Source organism: Octopus bimaculoides, chromosome 7, assembly GCF_046866305.1.
Source record: "Octopus bimaculoides isolate indiv1 chromosome 7, ASM4686630v1, whole genome shotgun sequence".
In the NCBI taxonomy this organism is placed as follows: domain Eukaryota; kingdom Metazoa; phylum Mollusca; class Cephalopoda; order Octopoda; family Octopodidae; genus Octopus; species Octopus bimaculoides.
Window position 1 is genome coordinate 17,197,154 of NC_142934.1, and position 24,429 is coordinate 17,221,582.

Here is a 24,429-nt window from a genome sequence, read left to right on the forward strand (position 1 = left end):
CTTTAAGATAAATCGATAATTTTATTATCATGAAATTATATGATATTGTCATAAAACTCGCTAGCTAACAACATATTCTAACTGTGGAATAAAATTACCGTTGAATTAGTATTTAAATTACAAAATACGACAACAGTGTATTAATAACATCTACCACAAATATATCTTGGTTCTGTTTAATTCTTTAATTATAAGTAATTTAACAAAATTCGTTCGGAAATGCTTGTATAATATCTACTTCCTTAATCTTGAAATATAATAACATATTTTGAAATGAAAAGAGACGCCTTTACCGAAAATAAAATTTCAAAACACCAGAAAACTGTCTGGGTTTTTCTAAGAACGGTAGTTATCTTACATATATCTTCTATAATTACGCGTCTGTAATTATTCATAATAACGTAGAGATTTATCACGTATATCATAGTGTGACAGCAAGTTGATATATCATTTAAGAGAATAGTAATTTAGAATTTAAGATTAGAATTCAAAGTGAATAACTTGATTACGTTATCGACTATCAGCAATACTACTGACGTGGGGGGATAAAGTCTTATACAACCAATTGATAGGAAGCAGAAAATTTCTCATCTAAACCTTTACGTGTTAGCAAATGCTGAACTTTCTTATTTTTTATAAAGGAAATGGATGAGATTTTCGTGTGATAATCGATTCGATCTGTGCTAGTGAAATGTAATAAATCATGTGTTTTTTTAAATATTTTATTTGGAACTTTTTGCTACCTTATAAAATTACATGAGTGGCTATGAGGTTCAGTTGCGAGACATTGTTTCAGGTGCATGTATGATTGCGCTGTTGAAATGTTTACTATACCATTATCATGATTAATCGGTCCGGACCCCGTGTGCTGCTCATAAAGAAAATATATCTTTTTCTATATCCATCGGTTGACCTATTACTAGTGAGTAGAATTTGGTATTGCAAAACTATTAAGAATCTGAATGTGTTAGTGTACACATATATACGTACACATTTTATGTTGATGACTGAAAGTTATATGCTGGTCATATGACCGGCATCAAGAGAGAATGTACATCAACAGTTTGTCTCTCCCCCTATCTCAAATGATGAAAGCTATAAATACATCGAAATCGATCAGAATATTGGTAACTAAAGCCAAAATAACAAAAGAGTTCTGTAGACTCCTGAAAATGTGCATGTCAGTGTTGCATATAACAAGACCATATCTCACAATGCTTTTGCAGGACTAGTGCTAGTATCGACACTTGGGATATTGGACTGGATGAGATGTGCAGCCTGGACATCAAAACCAGAAAAGTAATGACCACCACTGGTAACGTCCACTTTAACAATGATATCGATAGGATTTATGTCAGAGGAAGTGATGGTCAGTCCAAGCAACTTTTGAATGTCGCATTGTATCATTCAGACAACACTGACTGAACAGTAAAGAAAGAAATGAATACATTCCATACATACATAAAACACTGTAAAAGCTGTGTTACATATTATGGATAGATGCAAGGGAGACTACAAAGACGTGGCCAGCTGAAGGACGTACACCAAGCCTTCTGTCTCTATCTCTACGTGAGAATTCATTCTACATGTTTTAACGGAGCCTTAGGCTCAGTTCAGGCGGCTAGATGACACTGCTACAGATTATGGTCAGCAATTGCTGAAAATGGTTTGATTCGGCTCTTTGCCATATCTCCTCAAAAAGTCAAAAGTGTTTGTCGAAGAATTTCTACGACTTCACTATATTCAATCTCTGGCCTCTTAATAACCCGATTGTAATACCATGTATATATGGAGTGCGATTATGCGAAAAACATCAATCGATTTGCCTGCAACAGTAAGGCAGAGCTGGTGGCCAATATGAAAGGCGGCGAGCTGGCAGAAGCGTTAGCACGCCGGGCGAAATGCTTAGCGGTATTTCGTCTGCCGTTACGTTCTGAGTTCAAATTCCGCCGAGGTCGACTTTATCTTTCATCCTTTCGGGGTCGATTAAATAAGTACCAGTTACGCACTGAGGTCGATATAATCGACATAATACCTTTTTCTGTCCTTGTTGGTCCCCTCTATGTTTAGCCCCTTATGGGCATTAAAGAAATAAGGTGAAGGAGTTGTTCGAAGATCTCCTCAAGGACACAGCGAGGGACGTATGCCTCCCAGGTTCCACAACCGATTTGTGGCCGTGGTGTAAGCACAGTGCAGCTATTTTGAGTAAACTGTTATCTCCCAGCCATAATCTAGTTGATAATTTTTGATTTTTTTTGACACCGCAGCTTTTCAGAATGGACGTTAACCACATCACTCTCATAGATATCAGGGGGCCCAAAAACACCACATATAGAAACCCTTCCTTCTGAACAATCCGATGAAAATTAAAGAAAAAAATGTTTATTACAAATGCAGACTAATAATAAAATACTTTCATTGATATCAAAATATACCAATAACCTTCATTTCCGATATATGCCCATTCTTTAGATATAAAAAATCATTTATGAGCATAAAATATATAACTTAGTCATGCAATGATATTTACGTATCTGGTTTATTTTGCCTCCGTTTACATCTCTGGAATCGATAAAATAACTTTTTTATTGATCATATATCTTCTCTTAATTGTCACTAATAAACTTTGATTGCTGTGTTTGACTATGTACGAGGATAGAATTTATGATCATCATCATCATCATCATTATTATTATAATTATTATTATTATTATTATTATTACTACTATTATTATTATTATTATTATTATTATTATTGTTATTATTATTATTATTATTATTATTATTATTATTATTATTAATATCATCATTATTATTAAGATGGCGAGCCGTTGGAACCGTTAGCACGCTGCATGAAATGTTTTGTGGCATTTCATCTGTCTGTACGTTCTGAGTTCAATTTCTTCCGATATCAATTTTGCTTTTCATCCTTTCGGGGTTGATATATTAAGTAACGGTGAAACGCTGGAGTCGATGTAATCAACAAGTCCCCTCCGCCATAATTTCAGGATTATTATTATCATTATTGCTACTATTTAAGTATTATTACTATTACTGTTATTATTGTTTTTATTGTTGTTATTATTATTGTTATTATCACTATAATTGTTATTATTATTATTGTAAGCATATTTGACGGATATTTGTCCTCATCTTGTTTGTTGCCACGGGCATATGGCATAGTGGTTAAAAGTGCGGGCTACTAACCCCAAGATTCCGAGTTCAATTCCAGGCAGTACCTGAATAATAATAATAATAATAATAACAATAACAACATCGAAATTTCCGCATGACACCCGATGAAGGCTGGATGGTATATCAGCCGAAACATTGTGTTAACAACAAACAAGATGAGGACAAATATCCGTCAAATGTAAATAATGTAAATAATGTATCTATTCATTATATTAGTGATACCCGGAAGGCGCTTGGCTTAGTGGTTAGGAGTATTAAGCTCACAATCGTAACGTTGTGAGTTCAATTTTCAGCGGCGCCATGTGCCCTTCAGCAAGACACATTATTTCACGCTTCTCCAAATTCGTTTAGCTGGCAAAAATTACCAGTTCCTGTATAAGAAATGTCCAGCCTTGTAACAATCTGTGTCACACCGAATTCCCTTGTGTCGTACGGGAGGGGTACGTGTATTTGTTGAGTTCTCAGCCATTTGCACATTAATTTCACGAGAAGAGCGTTTCATTGATCGGAATCGACTGGAATACTCGTCGTCGTAACTGACGGAGGAGTAGGAGAAATCACGTGCCTCTCGGATATTTGAACTCAAAACTTAATTATGGCAGACCTTCAGTCGAGTGTGTTTCATTTCTCCTTTTGCTCGAAAGTAAAATCCGTATGAAAATATAAATAAATTACTTTAAAAACACAAAAATAAATAAAATGCTTTTGTATCGTAAAAATTAAACGATTAAAAAATATTTAAAAATATACAAATGCGCATAAATATACACAAAATATTCAACACATGCATAAACAAAGACACATACACACATACAGGGTGAACGATACATTCATGAAGACATGAAAACGTACGTACACATGCTCAGACGGAGAGAAACGAAGACAGATACTATAGCACTGCAATTCGTCAGTAACAATGATAAGAAGTTGCTATTCTACAGTGCATGTCAAGTAGCATTGCTGAATAGTTTATTAAATAATTCAATTAGAGTGTCTAGGAAGAGGTTGTTAATAATTCTACGAGAATTGTTCTCCAATTAATTGTATGGTGATTTAATTAATTTGTTATATCTGCCAGGTTTGCCTGCAAAGTCTGCATTTAAAGGGTTTCTAATGGCAGTAAATCTATTTATTTTTATAGGTTAGAGTGAAAAGGTACGCATATGGTTCATATAACTACGCACTCATGCAAGATGCGCAGGCACGCAGACACACAGACACACAGACACACAGACACATATATACACACAGACACACACAGACAAACATGCATGCATATTCATATATGCATGCATGAATTTACGTGTATATATGCGTATATATATATATATATATATATATATATATATACATATATATATATATATATATATATGTATATATATATATATATATATATATATATATATACATATATATGTGTATGTGCACACGAACACAGACACGCACTCATACACATATATATACATATATCCATATAAATACATATGTATACATATACGTACATATTTATGCACACATAGATATATATACGCATACTTATTCCCCCACATGCATATATATGTTTACATTTATATGTATGTATATATATATATATATATATATATATATATATATATGTATATATATATATATATATATATATATATATATATATATATATATATATATATATATATATATATATGTATATTTATGTGTGTATTAGTGAATCGTAAATTACAGTTTATATACACTCTGTTCCTTCCACAGAGAGATCTTGCAGTCAAATAAATACAGTCTCGCCTTCCATTAAAATTAATTTTGTGTCAGTCAATCAAAAACAGTAAATAAGAGAAATTAAAACAATTGAATATGGTTGTTGAAGTAGAGGTGTGAGGTATTGTTTTGTAAGCAACAGAGAATTTTATACTTGGTTTTACTGCTTTAGAATAAGTTTTTGGCAGTATTTTTAATACACTACGCTACGAGCTTTACTTATTATTGTACCGTATGGAAAATTCTAGAATACAATTCAGGTGTCGATGATATTTTGAGATAGATTATGAACTTACAGATTATATATTAAATGAAGATTTATTTCAGCTGTATTCATTTTCCTTGGGTTTCTTCTTGCTTCAGTCATTAGATTCCAGCGATGCTGGGACATAAACCCGCTGGGTTTTAGTGGAACACATCAACACCAGTACTTATTTTATCACTCTTTTTTGCTGAACCACTATGATACGCGGGCATAAACACACCATTATATAGGAGAGTATTGTAGTTCTAAACTTTTTACACAAGTTAGAACCCCTGCTGTGTCCTTTTCTGCTGGTCACGACTTCGTAGTTTCCGTTGCATCTTTAAGCCTATACAGTATTCACAGACCATTGAGCAGCATTCGTGTTGTCGGAATTTTGATACCCCGTACGAATCATCATTACACATGTAAGACTTTTCTAATATTCAGGTGTCCTCCATTTCACCATGTATACTAACTTTTTGTCAACTGCAAGATTAATCATTATGCTCTCCAACGCCGCTGATTGTTCACCTATACAACATGCTTGCAGTTCCTGAAAAAAGAAACAAAGAAACTCGATAAACTTAGCTCGAGCACTCTGTACACACACAAACACATACATACGTATGTACATATATATATGTATATATATGTGTATAAGATGATTCCCATGCATTTCCCTGAGGAGAAGTTTACATTTCTAACATCGCCGATTCCTATGGATCGCATAAATTGTAATTCTTCGAAACGCATATCGGAATAAAGTATGCAGTTATAACATGCGTTTTCTCCATTCCTTAAATTTATATATATATATATATATATATATATATATGTATGTATATATAAATAAACATAATTATGTACATGCACAAATATAATTGTGATTTTCTGAAGTGTTTGATGGTTGATATTGTGCAAAGTCCATACAGATAGTACTAACAGCGAAGTCTTAGGAGAGAATATCTTTGAAAGCTATATTTCCTTTTCACACTAATCACATGTTTTACTTTGACAGTTGTTATCAGTAAAATTTTGGCTTTACTTCAAGAAGTAAACTATCTTCTCTGTAGAAAGTAACTGAAGACATAGAGTATCTATATTATTCTACTGTGACACGACTATTTTGAGAAAGCTGTAAGTTTAAAAATGTACAACATGTTTATTTCTACATAACGGAAAAGCGTATACGGCTGAAGAAATAATAGTTGGTATCTCGTTATACAGAGGATGTATAGAAATATAATATACAATGCATACATACATACATACATACTTATGAATATCTCTGAAAACTCAAAGATAAGGAAGATAACTATGGACAACTGCTTCGAAACCTACAGCATCTCCTCGTAGTCTCGAAACATGCTAATCAGTTGAATATTAAAGATCGGGACACCTTGGCACATGGTTAGCAATCAACAAACCCCTTAACTCATCTCTTTCTACAGTGTTATTTGGTCCTATGCACCAGTTGGCAACCCAGACACTATCTGGCACGATTCACGAAATACACCCACATTTTCTCTCAACTCTTGTGTTTATTTTTTTCAACACACATGAATTTCCACATTATGTTTCCTTTTTATATACAAAAAGATGTTCTTACTTGATCAATTTTATAAATTACTTTAGCCTATCCAGCTTGTAATCCTCTAACGTCATATGAACATTTCTTTGTAAAAAGAAAAATATAGCATGACGTCTTCAAATTTTTAAACATTTTTTTTCCAAACTTATTCGTCGAAACCAGATTAAGTAAGGGGAATATAGAAAATAAAACAGCACGCTCATTACTAAAAGAAGTTATCAAGAACAAAAGATTATCTCACGTTTTGAGGCTATTTATTTTTTGGTCTATTATGTTTCTTTTCCTTGTTTGATTCTTGTTTATTTTCGCCTTTCGTGATCATTTTATTATATTTTTTCCACCGAAACTTGCGTAACCATTAAGAAATGGATAACCCGAATCAAAAATAAAATTAATAAGAGTCAGTTACTATGTCTAAAGCCAAGCAACTCTGGTTTGTTTTAGTTTAATGTTTAAAATTTCTAATTTGAAAACAGGCAAAAAATATTGTTTCTAGTCTGATGAATAAAGTTTTATTGAATACAAATTCCAATTAGTATTTTCGTTTGAAAACAAATTACGTTTCTTTTTCCTAGAAGAACAAAAAAGAAAGAAAAAAGAAAAGAAATGTTTTCATCTAACCACAATAATTTAAATGAAAACATTGCACGAAAGTAAGGAATATAAATAAAAAAAATAGTCGCCGATATATATTAATTTATTTATGTATTTAAGACATAGACTAAGGTGAATTCTGGTACTGGTTGGTGATGTTATTGGATACTTTCCTCACTGACTCGTTATTGAAGTTTAAGATATCCACGTGATGTGAAGTCAACGAAATGTAAAATATTTTGTTGATTATGTGTATCTTCAATTGCATGTAGTTCATTCCACACATTTTTTCATATCAGAATTGATAACAGAATCTTTCGGTTCAGACTTCTGAAAGGAGAATAAGAAATTCATTGCATTTTTGACATTAAGAATGGCAGTAAAATGTTTCTAACTTTCTGAAAGAAAAAACATCTCAAATGGCTTCGGTAATCCATTGCCGATACGCTATCTATCTATCTACCTTTCTATCTATCTATCTATCTATCTATCTATCTATCTATCTATCTATCTATCTATCTATCTATCTATCTATCTATCTATCTATCTATCTATATGTCTGTCTGTCTGTTTGTCTGTCTGTCTGTCCATATATCTATTTATCTATCTATCGTTTGAAAATACAGATGGTCTTAAATTCAAGATATAAACTGAGCATATGCAAAATTGCGAATAGTAAAATAGGAAACATGCTAGTGAAGAAAATATACATTAATCTACCCTCCTACATCAGGCCTACATATACATGCATACTTTTATTCTTTTACTTGTTTCTGTCATTTGACTGCAACCATGGTGGAGCACCGCCTTTAGTCGAACAAATTGATCCCACGACTAATTCTTTGTAAGCCTAGTACTTATTCTATCGGTATCTTTTGCCTCACCGCTAATTTACATGGACGTAAACATACCAACATCTTTGTCAAGTGGTGGGGAGGACAAAAAAGCCAGCCCCCGCCATATATATATATATATATATATATATATATATATATACGATGGGCTTCTTTCAGTTTCCGTCTACTAAATCTACTCAGTCGGCTCTGGTCGGCCCAAGGCTATAGTAGAAGATACTTGCCCAAGGCGCCACACAGTAGGACTGAACCCGGAACCATGTAGTTATGTGGTTGGCAAGCAAGCTTCTTACCACATAGCCACGCCTATATATATATATATATATATATATATATATATATATATATATATATATATATATATATATATATATATATATATATATATATATATATATATATATATATATATATATATATATATATATATATATATATATATATATATATATATATATATATATATATATATATATATATATATATATATATCTATATATATATATATATATATCTCTCTCTCTCTCTCTCTCTCTCTATATATATATATATATATATATATATATATATATATATATATATATATATATATATATATATATATATATATATATATATATATATATATATATATATATATATATGTTTATATGTAGGTATGTATATATGACACTTTCAAAATATACGTGCTATAACTGCCCCGGTCCTTATATTTTATTCAGACTTTTGGGAGAAATTCAACGACACACTACTCAAACCCACCAACGTGTAAGAAAAGAAAGAATTTATTTTCTGAACGAAAACTTAACCTTAAAGCTTCCAAAACAGTGAACTCAGCTTGTAGTACCTGATTACCAGTGTGTGGTGACAAACTGTCTATTCATTTCTACGACACAAGTTGCGGTACTGCTGCTCTTCTATTCATCAGCTATTCTATCTTTTCTCATGCTGACAATGTCTGATTTATGACAACTAAATAATAGCTATTTCACCGAGAACTACAACGCACTGGAATGTCATATATGCATTCATATTCTGTAATTGAATTGAATATAGAATCATCTGCTTGCCAAATGAATTATATACGCACGCTGTAATTAAAATGCACGAACATTAAATTTTATGTTTGCAGGTAATATTAAGATATTAACATTCGGATATAATTTTTATGGTTAGGAACGTTGCTTCGTATTTACGTAGTATTGAATTCAGCGTCGCTGCGTACACCTTGGTGGAAGTATGCTCTTCTATATCATGATTTTGCAAGTGAATTTGGTAAACGGAGCTATCTGAACGCTGGGCGTATTTACATATAAGGACATACATTTATTTGTATTTATATATACACATACATGTGTATGTGTAATTGTCTTCTTTTGACTCCCTCCACTTGAGAAATAATCTTGCTTTGTTTACGTTGAAGTAAAGACTCAAAAAAACGAAAATCTATAAGATGACACAGCTTGGCCGCATTCCAATGATTGAAACAAGTAAAAGATTAAAAGGAAGTAATTGTATTCATCATTTCATCCTCCATAACGAATGTCCATTTGTTTAAAAGTTATAAATTTATCAATGACGTATCAGTTATCCGATTTTACTTGGTATGAGATCACCTTTCTTAAAGTACTACGTGTTTGATTATCGAAAACGAGCCGCAACATATTTCTTATGTTTATTCGTATATTAGCTATAAGAGTTAAGGTGCAATCTTAAAACAAACGAATGGTGATCATAGTTACTGTACGGCATAGTTACTAGACTTGCTGCGGGCAAAGCAACTAATAAAAACAATTTAGATTCTCATATTTAGTAATGTCAATTTACTACACATTCTTAAAGAGATTGAGATGCTACATTAACACTACCAACATCTTCAATGTAACATATAACAAAGAGAATATGTTCTTATAATATTGCCTATATGTTGTAGCCGAAACAGAGAGGTGGCTTCGTAGAATTTCGGTATTTACATAGGAGTTTATACGTATAGAGTTCAAAGCTACACAACGTCCACTGTTTCTAAAAATCCTCCCCATCTTGATTAGTGTCCGAGTGTACTGGAGTCGATATCTAATATCAACTCCAGTACTCTCTCAGGTGGACTTTGCCTTTCATCCTTTCGGGGTCGACAAAGTAAATACCAAAATATTACTGGGGTATATGTAGCCAAATTATTCCCTCTCAACCAAATTTCAGGCTTTATGTCTATAGTGCAGTACATTTCCGTTCATTTTAGAGCTAGGTGTAATATATATTATTATATGAAGAAATTCAAAATCATCCAACTGCTTCTGGGATATCTCCGAGTATGGAATATATCGGTCATCAAAGACAAATTGGGAAAAAAGGAAAAATGTTAATGGCATATATTAATAAGATAACCACATAGAGGAAAGGAGTAAAAGAATAAGGAGATGGAAAGAAAGAGAAAAAAAGAAAAGCATAAAAGTCAATAGTTGAACTTTACGAAGTTATATAAACCAGATCATGAGTCCTTAGGGGCAATCCTGTTTAGATCCATGATCTTCTTAAAATAATATTATATACAAATTGATATGTGTACCTTGTCTTCATGGTTGCTGTTATGTTTAACAATTATATATCCACTGCATCGGAGATCTGCAATGGCTACATAACTACCGCCTCGGCTATAACCTTGGAGCCCCAGTAATCGGTTGCAGCACTTACCTAGCGTACCTAATCGTTTAGATCACCTGTATATATATATATGTATATATATATATATATATATATATATATATATATATATATATATATATATATATATATATATGTGTACATATGTTTATATACATGTTCATATATATATATATATATATATATATATATATATATATATATATATATATATATATATATATATATGTGTGTGTGTGTGTGTGTGTGTGTGTATGTATATATATACATACATATATATGTATATAGATGTATGCATCTATCTATCTATCTATCTATCTATCTATCTATCTATCTATCTATCTATCTATCTATCTATATATATATATATATATATATATATATATATATATATATATATATATATACACATACATATATATTATCATTTGGTAATTCACGTAATTGTTTATTCTGAACTTACTTTCACAAGATTCGATATTTTTTCAGATAATCACTGAGAGTGCGCGCACGCAGACGCACACACACTGACATACATTTAGTACGAGAAATAGAAATTTTGCATTACATATATGGGACATATTGTACTATAAGTAGTATCATTATACTTGAAATTGAAAATATCGTTTAGTATTCATCGTATGCAGCGCATTATAGATATGTATTTTACTTTCCCTTTCTTTCATTTTCTCCGATTTTACTTGTTCTGAATATAAAACTACACAACAAGTTTAAACATCTAATTTATGTAAAACACATTTATGAATGTGATCTACAGGGGAAAAAAATGTGGAAAGCGTAATATACAGAGTGAAATTAAAAAGGCTGAGGGAAGGGTAACCTTTCATATATTTTTGTGTATAAATGGAGAAGTTTTAACGATAATTTCTAAACGATATTCCTGCACATTGTTTCTTGTTTTTCTCCGAATAGTTAATTAGCCGAAACCTCGTGAGATTTGGAACTGTCATTATTCATCAGGTATACCGTCTTCGTTTACAACATTTAAGTATATTGTATATTCGCCGAATCTTCTAGCAAATAGCTGTCTGAATTTAGTTATGAGCATCTCATTACAAGTGCAGAAAACTGTGATTTCAAAACCATAACTGATATTAGAATTGTGTATAATAAACACTACAAATCTCTTGTGAGACAAAAGAACGACAATTTAGCGATTTATATATTGAATATGTGAAAAACATTTTACTGCTGTAAATGTTAAAATATGTTCAATAAATACAAGATAATAGATAATAATGATTTCAAATTTTGGCAAAAGACCAACAATTTCGGGGAAGGGAATAAGTCGATTACATCGACCCCCAGTGTTCAAATGGTATTTATTTTATCGACCATGAAATGGATGAAAGGCAAAGTCGATCTCGGCAGCACAAGAACCCAGAACGTAAAGACGGGCAAAATACCGCCAAGCTTTTTTGCTCGGCGTCCTAACGTGTCTGCCAAGCTCGCCGCTTTCAGATAACAGATAGTATTATCAACAACATCAACCAAGTATCAAAACTTATAATGTGCTAAAAGAATCCCCGTGAGACCTCTGAGAGCAGGCTGCTGTCCGCGCTCACATAATCTACCAGAACAAGCAACACCGAACATTCTAAGAAATAAAACAATAATAATAATAATGATAAACCGCAGAGAGTGGCAAGTCGGAGACTAAGAAAATCCTCTGGGATTTTCCAATCTAAACGGATCGGGTGCTAGAAAATAACAGACTAGACTTAGCGGTGGTCGAAAAGATGAACCACATGTGCTATATAGTTGATGCTGCACGCGCCTTTGGCCCACGAATATTCAAGAAGAAAGGCGAAAAAAATGAATACAACCCTTTCAAGTACGAAAGAGCTCAGCTATGGAAAATGAAGAGGTTGAAGATAGTGCCAATTATTGTCGGGTCCTTGGGGACAGTACCAGAAGGCGTGAATAGGAATATAAATGAAGTTGGAATAAAGTGTCTTATAGAACTGTGACAAAAATTTTGTCTCGGAATGGCCAGAATGATCAGGAAAGTATTAGACAGCTGAAAAGAACGGATAGCATGGTACCATAGGCTACATGTAGCAAGCCCGCTAGGCATGCAAGACTCCATGATCTTCAACAAAACCTGTGATAAAAAGAAATAACAATAACAATATCTAAGTATATCTGAATAAGTAATTGTATTCCGAAATATCATTGGATTATGGATAACTAAATTACAACAGGTATATAGTCCATTTTTTTGTATTATAGTGCATTGCTGTACCATTCAAAACTTTTTATTCTTTACATACGTACATACATACATACATGCATACATACATACATGCACACGTGAGGTATTGGAGGTATTTTGGGGTACTGGGATAGGTAACACACTACCTAAATGTCAATCTTCAGAAACTAGGTATCTCAAAACCAAAAAGAAGAAAGCTGATTCGAAGACTACAGATTAAAATTAGACTACAGATAGGAACTGTAATAAATTTGTAAAACTTTACAAAAGTTTATCGTTTAAGTATTCATGAGCATATCTAGATATGCAAGTATATACATGAGTAAACACATGAAATAAAGCATACAAATCTGTACATAAACATACATACATACAACAATACCCTGTTGTTGATGCTGAAATTCCAATAAAGGAGTCTTGGGTCTAGGCTAGAAACCGACTCTTTCTCTATTGGCAAAAAATCTTGATATAAAAACTGAATAATGACATACATACACACATACATACATTCTCCTGATATAGTTTGCATTATATACACATTGATGCATATGTATATATAATGCAAATTTCCTTCAATTGAATGTGTTTCCTAGTTGTGTAACGACACGCAGCAGTGTATGGAGTAAAAATAGAAAGAATTTGATTCAAGTAGCACAAACATCTCACTACCAACCCTGTAAATTTCCTTCCCTACTGCAGTCGAAAACATAAGGAGGACTTACACTGCTACGAGCACTACACCAACTAAAACGGCAGGAAAACAGTAATCATAACAACAGCAAAAATAGCATTGATAAAAAAACACCAACGAAAGAACAGCGACTACTTCCCCGACCAAACGAAATATTACAGCAATGTTTTGCCATCAACAAATAAAATATAGACAGATGATCACAACTAAGCTCATTTCTCGTTGTCCGTGAAGATCTGAGCAAAAATTCTATCACCAGTTATCTTTCACGAGTTAAAAAATCGAAAATGAAGACGCGAAAATTTATTTGAAGTTAGAATATTCCACGATTCAGCAGGGGGCCTTCCCAACCAACACACATACGTATTGCAACTACCAAGAACACCATCATCCTTACCAAGAAGACCGATACCCCCTCCCATCATCATGAGCCCCAACACCCGCACCACTACCACCAACAACGGCACCACCACCACCGGCACCACCGGCACCAGTGGCACCCCCCCACAACCACCGTCACCCCACCACCACCATCCCTAATGCCACCAACATAACGACAACAATTGCTAAACCTACAACCATATCGATAATAAAAGCAACAAAACTACATTATCAAAGATTCCCGAAACATCAATAGGTCAACAAAACCAGAAGAATACCAACAGCCCAACACACAAGAACTGTTTCTCACCGTTTTCACCGCTATAATGTCTATGTATATTGTTGCTTAGTTGCTATGAGTGGCTTGAACTGGTGGTGGAATGCCTAGCCTGACTATAATTGAAATGGGTATTTCAAGAGATATTCATTCCAATGGATGCATTCAGGAACCATCTTTTGATTGTGTTCAGCGTACTGATGGAATGCGCAAGAAGGTTTTATTTTTCTTCTTCTCTTATGCACCTGCCAAATAATATCGAGGATAACTTGTATACATTTATTTCATGAATTTCTCATTGATCCAGTTCCGAAAAAGAAACTGCCTAAGTGACGTAAATGCGTGTTACGTTAATCTGGGCTTTTTTTTTTCTTACATTCGAAACATTACTCATCTCTGGATTCCTGTGTTTCTTTTATATAACAACATTGACCTTGCTTTCTCACATCATCTCCGCCTGAGGTTTTTAATCAAAACTGGTAAACAAAGATAATTATGTGATCGATATCTGATCATAGCCGAATCGAAAAACTTTCTTTGATTGTAAAGACAATAGCTTTGTCTTTCAAAGGCTGTTGGATTTGTTTTATAAAGATATAGGATTGATTTTTTTAATACTGTTGTTATAGCTACTCAGAATACTGACTGTCCATATTATAACGACATAGATTATTCAAGAATATAAAAGGGATGGATGGCAAAATGTTTCCCGTTCTTATATCATTTATTGTAAGGGATTACGGAATCTAAGCATCAGTTTCGATTTTGAATCAACGAGGATTTCTATGGAAATGTTGGTATTCATAGTAATTATATTGTGTAAACAAATATCAATACAACAGCTAAACCAGCATTTCGTTCCAACTTGCTGTGTATACAGTAGTGTTCCATTCTTAAATAAAACTTCGGTTGTTGGCAATTTTCATTTCGCCCTGAAATGTTCACAGCATATTGTTACATTTGCTTGAAAAAAACTGCTTCCTTTTCTCAAAAGAATATGCGTGCCTGCATTGGTGTCTGTGAGTAGACGTGTATATAGAAATACATAATCGCGTGATTATATGTATGTATATATGCATATACAAACAGAAAGACACACACACACACATATCTATATGTAAAATATAATTAAGATTCAGTACAGTTACATATTTAGATTTAAGACACACACTAAGACAAACACACACGCACGCACTTGCGCGCGCACACACACACACACACACACACACACACACACGCAAACAACCAAACGCACCTACAAACAAACAGGTTCCGTCTAGCAAATCTACTCCCAAAGCTTTTGTCGTTCCGAGGCTATAGTAGAAAACACTTGTTGAATGTGCTACGCAGTTGGATGGAACCCAGAACCATGCAGTTGGGAAGCAAGTTTCTTACCACATAGCCATACCCACTGGAAGATATTAAGTAAACTAAAAAAAAAAAAGGAAAAGAAAACATAGCTGTAGCTTTACCTTATATTTCTACATTTTGAGGCTATGACAACTTCTTCAGAACATTTCGAAAGTGACGGATGGAAAAGGTTGTTGCTGAGATATGTGGGGAAGGGGAAGAAGATGGCGCAAGGAGAATAAAGCATGATGGAGGAAGCTGACATGCGCAAACTAGTGTTGCTATAATGACCAGTCTTTTTCATGTACTTCCTTCCTGTAGTCTATGGCTGGTTACAATCTGTTGATAAGAAGGGCCTTCATGATTCTAAGATTGCCGCACTTGATTTTCTTTCTCGCCCCTCTTACATTTCGAGGTTTGGCACTTCTTTAGGTGCTTTTTGGTCGAAGTGCCTGTACGTAATACTTTAGCCTGGTACATTTACGGGCGGTTTTGCATAATATTTTATAAACCGGTTAAGACAATCTGGACACAGCATTTAATAGGGCTTATCCTTACTTCTATAATAAATTACATCAAGCCGTAAATATGTTCATAAAAATCAAACTATGAAAAAGTACATGTGCTAGTGTACCGTTAACTATGATTCCATTCTCTCGTAAATTGCATCAATTGAAAGTACATGAGCCTGTAAGAGCAATTTTACAACAGCAAGGAAACAATATAATACAGGTAAAAGGACCCAGACCCAGCTTTGGTCAGGTGTTTTCATTATCTCTCACAGCGTAACGTTTACGTCTTTCTTCGTCGCAGCGATGAACTAGAAGCGCTTCATTAATGCAAGACACTTTTATTTTTATTTTTATGCATTTATCGATACACGGAGAAACCAGAGTTACATATACTGAGAAGTATTGGCGTACAAATTCAGATGTAGACAAATTCAGGTATAGTGATTTGATTGCAATGGAATAAATGGAAAGATACACGCACACGCACACAAACGCACAAATACGTATGTGTTTGTGTGTGTATGTGTTTGTGTGTGTATGTGTTTGTGTGTGTATGTCTACTTGGCAATGGATGTTTATATACAGATACATTATACATATATGAAAGCACATGTAAGGGTGGTCAGACTATTGGGCTCACGATCGTGATATCGTGAGTTCGATATACCGCAGGGCGTTGCGTCCTTGAGCAAGATACTTTAATTCACGATGCTCTTGTCCACTCAGCAGGCAAATTTAAATTGTATCTGTATTTCAAAGAGGCAGCTCTATTACAATGGATGTGTCACACTAGTTATCTCTGAGAACTACGTAACTGTGGAGTGCTAAAGCACGTCTCAAGTGGAATCCTACTTGGCGACACCGACGGAGAGCCAAGCTATACCTATCTATCTATCTATCTATCTATCTATCTATCTATCTATCTATCTATCTGTTTTTCTGTCTGTCTGTCTATCTATCTATCCGTCTGTCTGTCCGTCTGTCCGTCTGTCTGTCCGTCTATCTATCCCTAGATAGATAGAGAGTTAGATAGATAGGTCGGTAGGTAGGCAGGTATGTAGGCAACTAAAGGGATTAGGTAGAACAGTTTTAACTCTCTCACGATCGATTGAAAATAATACGTATATACACATGCGCGCATTTATGTATGTGTGTGTTTTGTGAGAAAGAGACATATGCATATATATATATATACATATATATATATATATATATATATATATATATATATATATATATATATATATATAGTTGTGATTAAAGTAATCACTATTTGTAATTGTAAATTATTGGCTGCTGCGTAGAAATCAATATATTAGCAAGGGAGGATTAGGTATTTAATACAATCAAATGGATCCATATAATGTTATTACAAAATATCAAGCAGAATGTGTTTTTTTCTTTCTTTATAAAAGTTTATTACCAAATTATTTAAAAGAGAAACACAGAAGAAAAAAACTGCAATATATTCAATATTTCAAAAGTTTTGATGATTTAAAAGTGGCAAGCGAGACTAAGCTAGTCATTCTGCAAACAGGAAACTTAATTTCAAATGAAAGATATTGACAAAGGATTAAAATATATATCAGATAAGCAGATACCTTTCAAAAGCAATTAGAAATCTTAATCCTGTGTAGGTATTAAGGAAAATATATAACGGTCTAATACTTTGCACAAGAGTTACAAATATTTTTATCTAATCTGGATATTTGGCTACTTCGGTTGCAATATCTATGAGAATATTCTTCTATCTGAAGGGGTCATAAAGAAATGACTTGCAGTCTGTTTAATGACTGTGTATCCTGGATACATCCTTGTCCTGATCATTGCGAAGTCTTTGACTACATCATTCGTTAATGCGGCAAGAAAGACGTCACTGTCATCAGGAGAGCAACAAAGGCAGACAACTGCGGAGCGGGCCTCGAAACCTAAAGTTCAAGCTGAGAATTTCCAAGAATATATCAAAGGCCAACTGGGAAACGGGACCACTAACACCATGGTCACAAATAAAACGTGAACTGCAGTCCGAAACATCATCTACAAAGGTGATGAGAACACCACTGGCTTCACGAAGACGAAGTGTCAGGATTAGTGGGAAGAACATGAGGAAAGAATCTCGATCGTATGTAAAATAAACAACCTCTGAATATATTTTAAATACGGTGAGATACAGAGGCTGATATAAGATCCAGTATTTCAACAGCGCATCATGAGACATGTAAAAACATATTTGAATAAGATGCAGTTCATACAAAACGGAACACATAGAAATGATACGCACTGCATCTCCTACAGCAGTAACTTCATGATTAAGAGCTTACGAATTTATAATTAATCGCTATGTAAGTAGAAGCACATTCTCTATAGAAGAAACGCATTATATTATACGAAATCGATGTCATGTAAAGAAAAATATTTGGCTGATTAAAACAAAAAAAAAAAACATAGGAAAATATTTTATTAGATATGTTTAGGTGTCTATTTACGGAAACACGGATTTGTTTCGCAGAATTAATGATGGGAATTAGCGCTTGTATATATTACATTTAACAACTTCGTATTAAGAAAATGTTTTTATACTACGTCATAAGTTTGAGATTCTTTCGCATTCTTTATATGTTTATTCACTTAAAATTGAAAGTTTTCTACGTATGTATGTATGTATGTATGTATGTATGCATGTATATATGCACGCGTGTGTGTGTGTCCGTTCTATTTTTTAATTATTATACATCTTCCACTGAGGAGGGAGCCGGTTTCAAGACTTCATCTTTGGCTTGTAGTTAACACAGACAAAATCGTGACTACAACTAGGAACTTTCACAGAAACAGTGACGTATATATATATATATATATATATATATATATATATATATATATATATATATATATATATATACATATATATTTAGTGATTTGAGAGAAAGTGAGAGAATGAACGAGAGATGTGTGGGCAGTATAATTTAAAGAGAAATGTCTAGAGCAGACAACAGCCTAGTAAACTTAATGGCAATACATAAATATATTGGAAGAATTATAAAGAAATATATGTTCATGTCATTATATGTGATGGTCTTATAATATATCTACATTGCAAAACGTAGTTGTATGTAAGAATAAAGGTATGTCAATATGTGTGCATGTTAAGAAATTTTTAATAATTTCGAATAATTTATGGTTTTTAGATTTGATATATATTGGAAGCAAATTTTTTTTCCTACATTTAAATATAAAATATTTTTTTGTAAGTTTCTCGAAGTGTATTGACGGATATAACCCTTGGTCAAAATTATGGCGAATTTCCACAACGGAAAGCAAATGTGTTACATGTATTTCAGCGTCGTCGCACATTATCTATAAAGTGTACACGTAGCCAGCCAGATGTTCAGAAGAGATTCGACGCCTCTAACATATAAGAAATAGTGAATCTATATTTACTAGGATTACAAATAGCTCCCATTGCCTCTCGCACTGATATATATATATATATATATATATATATATACCATATGAATTATAGTTTTTGTTCCAATATTTGTTATCATATGAGATCAAATACTGTCTTGATCAAATTGTTTTACTTTTTATACTTTCACGTTCGAGTGAGTTGACTGTCAGAAATCTGAGGAAGTTAGATACGGTGCACATAATTCTTATTTGGTATGAATAATTCATATAATTCATATTGCACATAATTCATATTTCGTGTCTATATCGATATTGCGCTTTCTGAGGTCAAAACGCGTCCTAAGTAACTACCATAGTGGAGTAACGACAATGATACATAAGAAAAAAAGACACTGCCGAGCTTAAATGTGTTATCGTTGTTTTTGAGTAGAGAAAACTAAGGGCTAACGTATTTTTCTTTCTTCAAGAGATAACGACGACGACGATAGGGCTACCAAGCTACTAACTTGAAAAAAAGTCATCTCGTTGGACAATACTCTATTGTTAGTATAGAAGTTTGTGTGCCTAAAGATGAAGTCGTTCGATCACATAACGAATGAAGAACGATCAGCTATGCTGGGGCTTAATAGCAACAATAACATTAGCTGCATAAATAGTGTTTAATATATGTATCCGAACTCCTGGTGTGAAATCCAAGTCTTCCATATTCGTTACATTTATATTCGTTTCAAGCAATTTTGAATAAAATTTTACGTTCGATTTCTAATTAGCATTTTATGTCTCAAACAACTTTTATCAGAAATAATATTTTAAAAAATACAGAAAATACAAAAATACAAAATTTCCTACGTAAAACTACTTCCAATAAACTGCAAATACAACATGAAGAATAACGGGTTACATAAATATCAAAGCGACTATTTGGAATTCTAAACAGCGATTCCAAATTTACAAATAATGATTTAGAAATTCTTATTCTTATGCTTTCCTTTCGTTACCTTTTTTTTTTTAATTACTGTTGTTTTTACTTGACTTAAGTTTTTTTAAATTTTCAATATGTATATATATACATATCTACATGTACGTATATATACGTGCATGTGTGTGCTTGTGTGTGTATGTGTGTGTATGTGTATGTATGTGTATGTGTGTGTGTGTGTGTATGTTTATGTATGTGTATGTGTGTGTATGTGTATATGTGTGTATGTGTATGTGTGTGTGTGTGTAATCAAATTTATAATTATTGAAGTCTCCTGTAAGGTTTTGCTAAAAATGTGAAAACGTTTATATAAATGTTTACAGAAAATCTCATAATATTCTTCTTTAGACTCTCTTAAAGATGGCAGCTGTTATTTTATTTATCTATTTATTTATTGATTTGATATTTTTGCACGGATGACAAATTTATAAGCAGATAACCAAAAAAAAACAAAAACAACAAACAAAAACGAAAGCAAAATATGCAGAATTTAAACAAACTACAAAAAAATTCTGTAGAGCACCAAGAAGACAGCACAACGTTAGCAAACTTTAAATATGATTATGTATAATGAACTATAAGCAAACCTCACAGTGTAACATAACTGAAATTAACAAACAAGCAAAGAGATGAGCAAAAACATTAAACTAACACACAAATGAAACAAAAACTATAATGAAAAATATTTAAAGAAGATAACGCAAATTCAAATCATGTTAGTTTATTAAATTCGCAGTGGAAATTAATGAAGGAAACGTGGAAATTTTAATGATATTGTGAATAAAAATTATATGTCTGCTATTTGTCACTATTTGTTGTCTTTGTTCAGAAATTCAAAGATTATATTATAAAATTCATAAGGATTTATAAGATGAAGTGAGTGAGATCAGAACAGAAAACAGGATGGGGTGAAAAAACGCATTGAAATTTATATGAGTATGCATATTTTCATCTGTAAATTTAAATTATATACGTAATGAATGTGAGCATGTATTTGCAAACCCGCATACATGTTGGGTGTACACACACACACTCACTCACACACACATGGAAATCGTATGTGTACATGTAGAGATATGGATACAGACATACACTGATAGAAATATGGACCTGTATGCATGTCGTATATATATATATATATATATATATATATATATATATATAAGTACACATGCGCGCGTGCACTCGCACACACACTCAGTACTATTCAATATTATACTGGCTACAGATTTTTCGGCTTCAATAACATTGTTGGCGTGCGTATGTATGTATGCGCATATATATATATATATATATATATATATATATATCGATGTTGATATTGATATTGTGTGTTAGCATACGGACATATGCAAAAAAACAAGAAGTGAGCCTGCTTTAATAATTTGCATATCTATACATTTATTTTCATTATATCTCGTTTCTAGCATTCGGATTACAAAATTAATACGGAATGCAGAACGGAAAAATAAATAATACAGTAATAAATTGACTTAACGTGTAGAACGTAATAATAATCTAGTAATGATATTAATAATAATAATCTGGTTGACATGAGAGTAAATGTGATCATATTGGCTTGGCAGTAAGTTCTGCATAGGATGTTATGCAGTGCACTGCAGCTCACTTTAGCTGAATATTTATATATATATATATATATATATATATATATATATATATATATATATATATAAGTAGTAGTAGTAGTAGTAGCAATACTAGTGGTAGTATTTGTAGTAGTAGTAGCGGTAGTAGTAGAAGCAGGAGCAGCAGTAGAGACAACACCTGTAGTAATAGTATTAGTAGTATTTGTAGTAACAGTAGTGGTAGTAGTAGTAGTAGTAGTAGTAGTAGTAGTAGTAGTAGTAGTAGCAGCAGCAGCAGCAGTAGTAGTAGTAGTAGTAGTAGTAGTAGTAGTAGTAGTAGTAGTAGTAGTATGAGAAAGAGAGGAAGATTTTAGGGAGAAGAAGATGATTAATACTAATACTGATTCTTTTAAGAAGAAGACCATTAATACTAATCTTTCCTAACATAGGCACAAGACCAAAAGTTTAGGGGAACAATCTACTGATGTAAACCGAGAGAAGCCCTTGGTTGGTACGTTACTTTATCGACTCCAGAATGATGAAGGGCATTGTTAAATTCGGTGGGATTTGAACACTGAAAGTAAAGTCGCGGGACGAATACTTTGTGCGACAATCTGACGATTCTGCCACCCTTAATAATTCTTTCTAATGTAATGGGGACAGGAAGCTAATCGATTTCATTGCTCCCATTGCTCAACCGATAGTTATTCCATCGACTCCGAAAGAACAAAAGGCAAAATCGACCTCAAATTTGAACTCAGAAGGTAAAACCAGAAAAACGCTGCTGAGGATATGTCCGGCATAGTAACAATTCTGCTAGCTTGCTGCCCTCCTACACTTAATAATCATTTCTACTATAGGCACGAGGCTTGAAATTTCAGAGGAGGGGGTTAGTCGATTACATCGACCCTAGTCCATTGCTAGTACTTATTTTATCGACCTCGAAAAGATGAAAGGAAAAATCAACCTCGGTGGTTTTTGAACTCAGAAGGTGAAGACGCACGAAATGCTGCTAAGCATTTTGTCCGGCGTGCTAACGTTTCTACCAGCTCACTACCTTCTTCCGACACTTAACAATGATTACGAAAATATACGTGAGGACTTGGATTAAGACGTATGCATATTGATGGTTTGGTAGGATGTGAATTTGACAAGAGCTTTGGCTGATATAATAGATTGAGATCCAAACTTATATGTGGATAGCGTATTTAACCTGATGTGAGAAAATGGCCGCCAGAAGTTATTTGGTGTTATATGATTCAATAAGATTAAGATAAAATCTAAAAATATGAAGGAGAAATTCCGGTTTGAAGCATCATTCTGAATATACGAAGGAAATTTTTTACATAGCGCCTTTAAATGACGTGAGCAGCATCCTTCATATTTACTATTGGCATATTTTTACTCCTTTACATCGTTAAAGAATATCAACGTATCTTTACCAGGCCTAAGAGCAAATGAATTGTAGTGTTGTTGATTTATTGCTTTATCATGAAGTGTTGAGAGTAATATGAATTAACTTGATGAAAACTTATGACTTCTCAAGGCTCCTTTGGGACTAAAACTGATATGGTACAAAGAGCAGTCGAAATATTGAAACAGAATAGTTTTATCGCTAAATAATCGTCAACATAATGTTTTCGACGCCTTGGTAATAATTGCTTTGTTTTGAAAACAATTTCAGTTCTATACAAGTATGAAATATCGGTAGAAATATAATATATTTTACTAATTATATAATCGTAGATATCAATGATTATTGTAAAGAAACAGGTCTCCACCTAAAGCCTGAAATTAACGATGATCAAATAATGCTAGAATATGCAGAGCAGTAGAAAGTAAAAGGCATTAAACATGTGTTTAGATGGATATATGAAAATAACTATGGAGTTAGAAGGATGTACCGAAGTTATTTTAAGAAGAGACGAATTAACTATAATTGAGAGCATTAGAATAGATTCAAGTGCTGGAATTAGAGAAAGAGGAGGAAAATCACCATACAAGTACATCGAAGCGGATCTGATTCAATACCGCATACAGAAATGAAAGAAGGTATCAGATAAGAATACTACAGAAGATTCGCCGTAATAACAGCGCAATCAGTACTAA

At 33.0% G+C, this 24,429-nt stretch overlaps 1 long non-coding RNA gene across 1 annotated transcript in view; it reads right to left on the reverse strand.

Annotated features, from left to right (window-relative positions):
• Positions 1 to 7,472: 7,472 nt before the first annotated feature.
• The window catches only part of LOC128248290 (uncharacterized), a 52,095-nt gene continuing 35,138 nt past the window's right edge, over positions 7,473 to 24,429 (reverse strand). The window contains exon 4 of the long non-coding RNA XR_008264526.2: positions 7,473 to 7,715. This is a non-coding gene — a long non-coding RNA (uncharacterized LOC128248290). The remainder of the gene's footprint in view (positions 7,716 to 24,429) is intronic.